This window comes from Pseudonaja textilis, chromosome 1 (genome assembly GCF_049901715.1).
Source record: "Pseudonaja textilis isolate UNSWEBS1 chromosome 1, rPseTex1.2, whole genome shotgun sequence".
Lineage (NCBI taxonomy): Eukaryota > Metazoa > Chordata > Lepidosauria > Squamata > Elapidae > Pseudonaja > Pseudonaja textilis.
The window spans coordinates 316,911,113-316,920,440 of record NC_141990.1 but is presented as its reverse complement, the minus strand read 5'-3'; positions in this window follow the sequence as shown (position 1 = coordinate 316,920,440).

Here is a 9,328-nt window from a genome sequence, read left to right as displayed (position 1 = left end):
TTGGAGTTCGGGGCTCCCGCCAGAGTCCAGGAATCCTATCTTGAGCAGCTTCCCTTTGTTGGGTAAGGCGATCGAGCGATCCACTAGGAACTAGACAAAAAACCCACAAATTTTTCAGCTGCCTGGAGAGGAAAAAGCTGCCTAGTGAAAAGAAGCTTCCTGGTCTAAAGAATCTGCCTGGTCTCGGGAGGGGCAAGCCGACTCGGGGAACAAATGGCCAGCAGGTTTGTGGCAACTGCTGGCAAGGACTGCAAGTCTAGGAGCGACCCACGTGCTGGTGAGTGCCCCCCCACCCCGGCTCCTTATAGATTGGTGGTGCATTTTTCAGTGGGAGGAAGGAGCAGGTAAGTGGCTCAAAGATTTATTGTGGACCTGAGTCAGAAACAACTTAAAAAGCAAAGATTCCAGAGTGGAAGGGGTGAATGTGGAGATTAAGTGGCAGTGGCTTAATTTATGTTTTCACCCTCTAACTCTGGAAGTTAAATGGCGACTTGAGAAAAGAGTGATTAAAGGAGGAAAAAAAGGGGGGACTAGATGAGAAGAAGTGTTGTAAAGAAGGTTTTCATTCAGAAAAACTGCCTTTTGAAACTGAGATTGAAAGTGATCTCCGATGATGAAAGAACTGGAATGATGTCTACAATCTCCATTTAAATCAAATCACCAAAAATAATTCTAAATGTCCACCAACTGGGGAGAACAAAGGAGACTCACAGAGAATTGATAGTCTCCATATAAATCACTCAGCTCCATTTAAATCACCCAGCTGCTTAGTCAGCCTGAATTTAAATTCCCACTCAGCTGATTGGACAACCTCCATGAAACCCCCACCCAAATCTCATCCTTTTCAAACTCCAAAGTAGATGATTGGTGAGCTCATTCAAATCTTCTCCATTCTTGGGTGGGGGGGGGGCTCATTGGTATCCTTCCAGCCAACCCATCTGGGCCTCTCAGCTGGAATTTCCTCCAGAGTAAGGTCGGCTAGCAAGTCGGCAGCTGGCACCTCCGGTATCAGCAACGATTGCCCCCCCCCCCCCAGCTCCAAGAGCCTCTTCTTCACTAGCTTGAGATGACATGATGTCAAACCCCCTCAGTAGAAACTGGATATTTTCTCCGGGTGGGCTGGTGATGAGATTCAGAATAATGTCAGTCTGTGCTCCATTCAAAATCCAAGAAAGAAATACTTAGACTCCATAGAATAGAGGAAAGAAATCTTTTACTGAAAATTGAAGTGGTAGCTTCAGGTAAAATTCTGAATCTAAGAAATTAGGCGTGCAGATCACATATACAAAGGGATGGAACTGTTTCCACCCCACCAAAGTTCAAAAGATTCTTCCAATTAAAAGTTCTGGATATGATCATGTGGGCATCTTCAGGTGGTGATGAGGCATCTGTCTGTTGCCCTTGACATATTTTGATAAAGATTTGCAGTTGTGCAGGGACAAGAAGGCTAAGCAAGGAATAGAAACTTAAGAGCAGGAATTTATACTCCTCCCCCACTCCTCATTTATACAACACAAGAATGTAACACCTCCACCTCTCTTCCCAGACATAACCCCTCCCCCCGTTACTCATGGCAGCCAAAAGATGCAAAGCAGTAGAAAAGATCTTGAAGGCTGACACTATCAAACAGCAACGGTTCCTTTTTAAAACAAAAACAAAACAAAACAAAAACCAAAAAATGTGGCTTTAAGGAAAAAAAAAGGAACTTTACACAACAAACCTCCAATACTTCATTACCTCCACTATATCAGTACTTCAAGACCAAATACTTATAGATAATGCTTTGTCTAGAATAATTGATTTATCACATAATAGTATAATTAATTTTTAAATGACCACTAATTTACTGATTCATTGAACTGATAAGAGATTTAATACTGTATCTCTGATTATTTAGTCTATTGATTGATTGATTGATTCTTAGTAATAAGTTGATTGATTGCTTTTAGTAATAAGTAACCTTACTTTTGATTTGTTGTCTAACTTATCAATTAACATTTATTAATTACCAACATTCATTAAGTAACTGTCTACCTATCATATTAATTAGCTATTATAATTGTTTAATGTATTGTCATTGGCCACGCCAGCCAGAAACTGCAGAACTCCAAATCCTTCATTACCAAACAACAACAAAAAATAATATCTCTATCAATGACTTCCCAGACTCCTGTACATGCTTCTGATGTCTTAAAACTATCAATGAAAGCAAAAATAACATCAAATGCTACCTATGTGACAATCAAGCCCACCATGCCTGCTTAAACTTAAACAAAGACCTAGCTGATCTCCTAAAAGCATCAGATACTTTCCCTTGTCTATGTCCATCATGTTTTCCTAAGTTAAACAAACCAAGCACCATGCCTGACAGAGTTGATAGCACAGAATCACTCATGCACTCAATAGGAAAACGCTTAGCAACACGTTTTGAAACAATTATACAAGAAAGCCTAATTACTCTTGAAAAAAAATACAGTGCTGATAAGCGACTACCTATCAGCTCAAAATCAAATCCCAACCCAACAACCACTACCACAACTACTACTTCAACTACAATCACAATTACAACCCAAAATAACCACCAAACCACAACCACAAATAATTACTATCCCATCAAATAATTCCACATATGATATCCCCTTACTCTTCAGAGACATTATGGAATGTGATCAGAAACATCCAAATGCCATCTTATTTGGTCTTGAAGACACCAACGAATCAGATGACATCACCAACGTTCATAATATCATAAGTAACTCAAATAGAACAAATATCTCTCCTGAAGATATCATTGAAATAACCAGAGATGGCCCTGAGTTCAAATACAGTGATGGCTCTGTGGCCCAAAAATTTTGTAGCGTTGTTTGCAAAAATGAGTCCAGCAAACACATATTCATTCATACAATAAATGCCATTGCAAAAACCAATCCCAACCACAAAGAACTTCGCTCAAGACCAGACTTATCCATACTGCAAAGAATCCACTATCATGAACTCTGCAAGGAACTAAAAAAGACATCTGGACAATGGAGAGAAGGATCTGTACATTGACTACTGTGCTGACTGTATCAAAAGTAAGTCACACAACCAGCAACTCAGCTTTATCCTTCAACCACAATCCTACTTCAACCAATCCACCATCACCCAAGACTAGGCACGCAGGCCCCTGACTACCTCAATTCCAACTACAGCTGGCCTTAAATGCAAGCTACTCAACACAAGAAGCCTTGTGAATAAAATACCTGAATTTCTTCTCTTACTAAATATGGCTAAATTCGACATCGTATTTGTCTGTGAAACATGGCTCAATGCATCTCTCCCTGACTCCATTACCTCAGTAAGAGACTATCATGTTTACTGATTAGATCGTGAAATTCGTAGAGGAGGTGGTGTTGCTATTGTCTATAAAAAGTTGTTACATCTAAAAAACATCCAAGTTACCCAGGAGCTTGTTATTCCTGAGACCATCATCTGTGAACTGTCCTTAAATATCACATTTCGACTCTTCTATGTTACAGAGCCCCTGATTAGGACATCGAACATGCAAACAAGCTAAATTCACTACTAACACGGGCAACATCCTTCCCACAAGCTTTTATCTTTCTTGGTGACTTCAATCTACCTCTTATAAACTGGACTCTTAAGGAATGTAAAACTGAACCCACACATGCAACCTTCTACAATGCTATTACAAATCTAGGACTGGAACTGTTGGGTATATGGATACACCAACCAGGTTTGGGTTGAATAAATATGTAAACCTAGGATTAAGTACTATGTAGCTTTAAGCACAAGAAACTGCAATGTCATTGTGGGTGCGGTTGCAGGCAGCCATATAGGTAGGAGGGGAAACGTAATGAGCCCCGGCTTCTGGATGCAACTGTATGAGCCCCGGCTTCTGGATGCAACTGTATGAGTCCGGCTTCTGCATGCACCTGGTTACTGTTCCTGGTCTGTTGCCTACTGTGTTGGAACGTCTATCTGCTTACTTTGGAGGCTACTGTGCCAGATACCATTTCACCTGAACACAAGGACTGTTTGGTTTGGTGAGCTGTGGATTCAGCGTTAGTACTTGAGAGAAAGGTATCTTAAGAAGAAGATTTACAAGCAGATAAAGACATTGTATTTACTGTAAATGGACTTGATAACTGGATTGATAAACTGGATACTGACATATGGACTGAATGACTATTCTTAATCTCTGTATGAATTAAATACCTATTTAAACTACAAACAGTGTATTTGTCTCAAGTGTGTGTATACTCTAGGGCCCAGCCTCACTCTCATTTGGCTGCCTGGCTTGACTGCTGCTGCACACTCTGCTAGGGGGTTTATCCCCAAACACTAACATTGGTTATGGGCCCAGCAGTGTGCACAGTCTAGCTAGCCAGGATATACCAGTGAGAGTTTGGTCAAGAGTTACACATTGCTGTAAAGACAAACTGTTTGTTAAATAGTTATTTTTCTGCAGAGCAATGGCACAAGTAAATTTGCCAAGTCTGTCCATGATAGCCAGACTAGATGGAACAAACTAGGTTTCATGGTCTATGAAGTGTAGTTTACTGCTACGAAGAGAAGGTTTGTGGGACATAATTACAAACCCACCAGATGTATCAAACTTAAATCCTAATGATGAAGAGGATTATAAACTGATACAGGACTATGAAAGAAAGAATGAACAGGCTTTGTGCATCATAGGTCTCACCCTGTCTGACCAGCAACTCATTCATATCCGTGGAGTGGAAAATGCTGCAGAATGCTGGAATAATCTCAAAAGGATTTATGTTCGAGACAGTGTAGGAGCTCATATCAATCTTACACGGAAGCTGTTTAGAACACATCTTGAGATAAATGGAGACATGTTGACTCATTTAAACTGTATGAAAAGCATTTTTCAACAACTGCAAGAAAAAGAGCTTATATTTAATGAGTTGCAACAAGTATACATCATACTGTCTTCTCTGGATCGAAGCTATGATGATTTTGTGACTGCATTGGAAGTATTGCCTAAAGACAGTTTATCAGTAACTGAGATAACCGGCCGGCTATTAGAGGAAGCCAGGAGAAGGAGCGAACGGGAACAGCTGAGGGAAGATAAACATAAGGAAGAGAAATTATCTTCAAAGCCTGAGAGAAACCAGCTGTGTAAAGGAAAGCACCCGGAAGAAGAGAAGTTATCTCTAACGGCATACACAATTAAAAAGTGTTTTAATTGTGGAGGCAGAGGACATTTGGCAAGATTCTGCAAAAAAGGAAAACGCCAGAATGTAAAGAAGCCAAAGAAATCCTTTGAACTGGCCATGTTTAGCAATTGTGATATTAAGAATAATAAGTGCACACTGAAAAGGGATAACAAAAAGGTAACTGCAGTTTTAAATGGAGCATTGTATGTCTTACATGATGGTAAGAAAGGGGAGGCACAAACTGTATTTAATAATATCAAGCCTCATGATGAATGTATCCATTTATTGCATAGACGTTTGGGGCATGTAAATTTTAAAATGCTAAAACGTACAGTTGAGTTATCTGAAGGGATAAGGTTAAAGCCCTGTGATAAGTATTTGCGTTGTAATGTCTGTTGTGAAGATAAGAGTAAAATAATGCCTGCAAATAGGCTAAATGGTTTTAAAACTAAAGAACCTTTAAAAGTTGTATTTGCAGACATTATTGGTCCAAAGAAACCCAGTATGGGGGGTGCTCGATATATACTGAGCATTATGGACCATTACTCTAGATATGGGTTTTGCTACTTAATGAAAAGCAAAACTGAAACATATCAACATTTCTTCAATTGGTTAAAGTTTGCAGAAAGGAAAAGCAAACGGCAACTGATAACCTTGGTGACAGATAATGGCACGGAATTTGTCAATAGCAAATTCCAGAATAGATTAAAGGCAGCTGGAATAGCTCATAAGAGATCTGCACCATACAGACCACAGCACAATGCATATATAGAGAGAAGAGGCCAAACATTGCAGGCGATGACCCGTACTATGTTAACTGATTCTGGGTTACCTGATTCTTTGTGGGGGGAGGCCACAATGTGTGCTAACCATTTATTAAATAATGTGGTTAACTCAACCACTGGTGAAATACCATTCACCATGTGGCATGGCAGGAAGCCTGATTTGAGTTACCTGCACACATTTGGTGCACCAGCATGGGTGCATATCCCTACACAACTCAGGCGTAAAGGGCAACACAGAGCTAAACAATTTTTCTTCGTTGGTTACCAAGCTAACCATAGGGCATATAGATTTTGGGAGAAAGGCACATCTAGAGTGTTATGTAGTGCCAATGCCCAATTTCTAGAGCACGTAGGATGGGATAAGTTAGAGCAGGATAACAGTAAAGAAGTGATTATTGAATCCTACAGAAATCCCATTGAGTATCCCTGTAACTTTAAGAAAGAAGTAAAGCAAGAAGTACAGGATGAAGTAGAGCCTCTAGAGGAAGAAATAGCTCAGCAAGATGAGGAAAAGGACCAGGTAGTAACTCAAGAAAGTCCTCATACAAGCCCTGTAATTCCCAGAAGAACTACACGTATTTCTAGACCGCCTGATAGATACCAGGCTAACACAGTGTGCCAGGTAAATAGAGTACCATCTACTATGGATGAGATAAAAAGATATCCTTCTAAAGAAAAAGAAAAGTGGTGTGCAGCAATTAATAGAGAATTGAAATCTCTGAAGGATATGAAGGTGTATGAAAATGTGAGACTACCTAGTAATGAAAAACCCATTGGCTGCAAGTGGATTTTTAAAATAAAAACAGATAAGGATGGAAACACAATCCATAAGGCAAGGTTAGTAGCCCAAGGTTTTAGACAAAGTGCAAATGACTATGATGAAGTATTTGCACCTAGTCTTAAAGCAGCAACGTTAAGGGCAGCCTTAGTGTGGGCAGCAAGCAAGAAATATATAGTTAACCATTTAGATGTGGAAACTGCTTACTTGCATGCTCCACTAAGACATACTGTGTATATGAAAAGGCCTAATGGATTTAAAGGAGACAATGATAATGATTGTTGGTTATTAAAGAAGAGCCTTTATGGTCTTAAACAATCGGGCTTTGAATGGAACCAGTATATTGTGAGGGAACTGACCAATATAGGGTTTAAAGCTGGTTTAGCTGACCCATGTCTATTTAAGAGAGAAAAGAATGGGAAGATATCATTATTATTGTTGTTTACTGATGATATTGCTCTGATTACTAAGACTAATGATGAAGCAAATGAAATAATAACATCATTAGCCAAGAAAGTAAAAATCAAGCAATTAGGTGAGATAAAGAGATATCTAGGTTTGAATATACTGAGAACACAGAAAGGGTTTAAGATATCTCAGGAAGATAAGATATCTAAATTGCTAATGGATTATAAAATGGAACTTTGTAAGCCTGCAAAGACTCCAATGAGTCAGGATATTTGCAAAATGGATACTCAAAGTCCCAAGTTTGATAAGGAACTGTATCAATCCTTGATTGGTAGCTTATCATATATTAGCAATTGGTCAAGGCCAGATATTGTTTTTAGTATTAATCAGCTGGCACGGCACAATAATGACCCACTTCAATGTCACTGGATAGCATTGAAAAGAATCCTAAGATATCTTAAAGGAACATTAAACCATGCACTGTATTTAGAACCAGAAGGTGATCTCATATTGAGTGCTTATGCAGATGCTAGTTTTGCATCAGAAAGAGATACTAGAAAGTCGACTTCAGGAACAGCCATAATGCTGGGTAAGACGTTAATAGGCTGGAAGTCAATAAGGCAACAGCATATAAGTTTGTCTACTATGGAGGCAGAATTCTCCTGTTTATCTTTATTGTGTACTGAGTTGATTATGTACAAACAAATGTTGAATGATATGGGTATAACTGTAAATTACCCTATAGTTGTACATGAGGATAATCAGGCAGCAATTAAAATGGCCACAAATATTGCAGTTAAAACGAGGAGTAAACATACAGATTTGAGGTATCTTAATGTAAGAGAATCTGTACAGAGTAAATTGATACAGCTGGAATACTGTATGTCGGAGGACAATGTAGCTGATCATTTTACTAAAGCCCAAGGTGCTATTAAGCATCTAGAGAATTGTAAAAAATATGGGTTTAGAATGTAAAGGCATTACATATTTATATCACCCAAAAGGGGAGAATGTTGGGTATATGGATACACCAACCAGGTTTGGGTTGAATAAATATGTAAACCTAGGATTAAGTACTATGTAGCTTTAAGCACAAGAAACTGCAATGTCATTGTGGGTGCGGTTGCAGGCAGCCATATAGGTAGGAGGGGAAACGTAATGAGCCCCGGCTTCTGGATGCAACTGTATGAGCCCCGGCTTCTGGATGCAACTGTATGAGTCCGGCTTCTGCATGCACCTGGTTACTGTTCCTGGTCTGTTGCCTACTGTGTTGGAACGTCTATCTGCTTACTTTGGAGGCTACTGTGCCAGATACCATTTCACCTGAACACAAGGACTGTTTGGTTTGGTGAGCTGTGGATTCAGCGTTAGTACTTGAGAGAAAGGTATCTTAAGAAGAAGATTTACAAGCAGATAAAGACATTGTATTTACTGTAAATGGACTTGATAACTGGATTGATAAACTGGATACTGACATATGGACTGAATGACTATTCTTAATCTCTGTATGAATTAAATACCTATTTAAACTACAAACAGTGTATTTGTCTCAAGTGTGTGTATACTCTAGGGCCCAGCCTCACTCTCATTTGGCTGCCTGGCTTGACTGCTGCTGCACACTCTGCTAGGGGGTTTATCCCCAAACACTAACAGGAACAACTAATAACCAACAATACTAGACTGACTTAACAACTGCCTCGATCTTATCTTCTGCAATAGTTTGAATTTAATTTATGGAATACCAAATAAAGAACCCTTTTCCAACAGTGACCACTATATGATTGACTTTTGTCTCAACATACACCCACACAAAAATCATCACAATGACGTAATCCCATATTATAACTTCAAAATAGGCAACTATGGTCTTATAGACAACGATCTCTCATCCCTTGATTGGAAATCTCTACTCACTGGATGCAATACTGTTGAAAACCATTACAACATATTTTTACTTAAAGTCAAAAGAGTCATCAAACTATATGTACCAATAACAACTCCCAAAACCAAAAAAACAACAACCCAGATTACCCATAACAATAAGGAAACTTCAATCCAAAAAGAGATCACTCTGAGCGCAAAAAGAAATCTGGTCATGTTGCCAATTTCAAAAGCCGATACAAAACTTTATGCCACCAGATAAAGACTGAATGCACCAATGATCACATTAAACA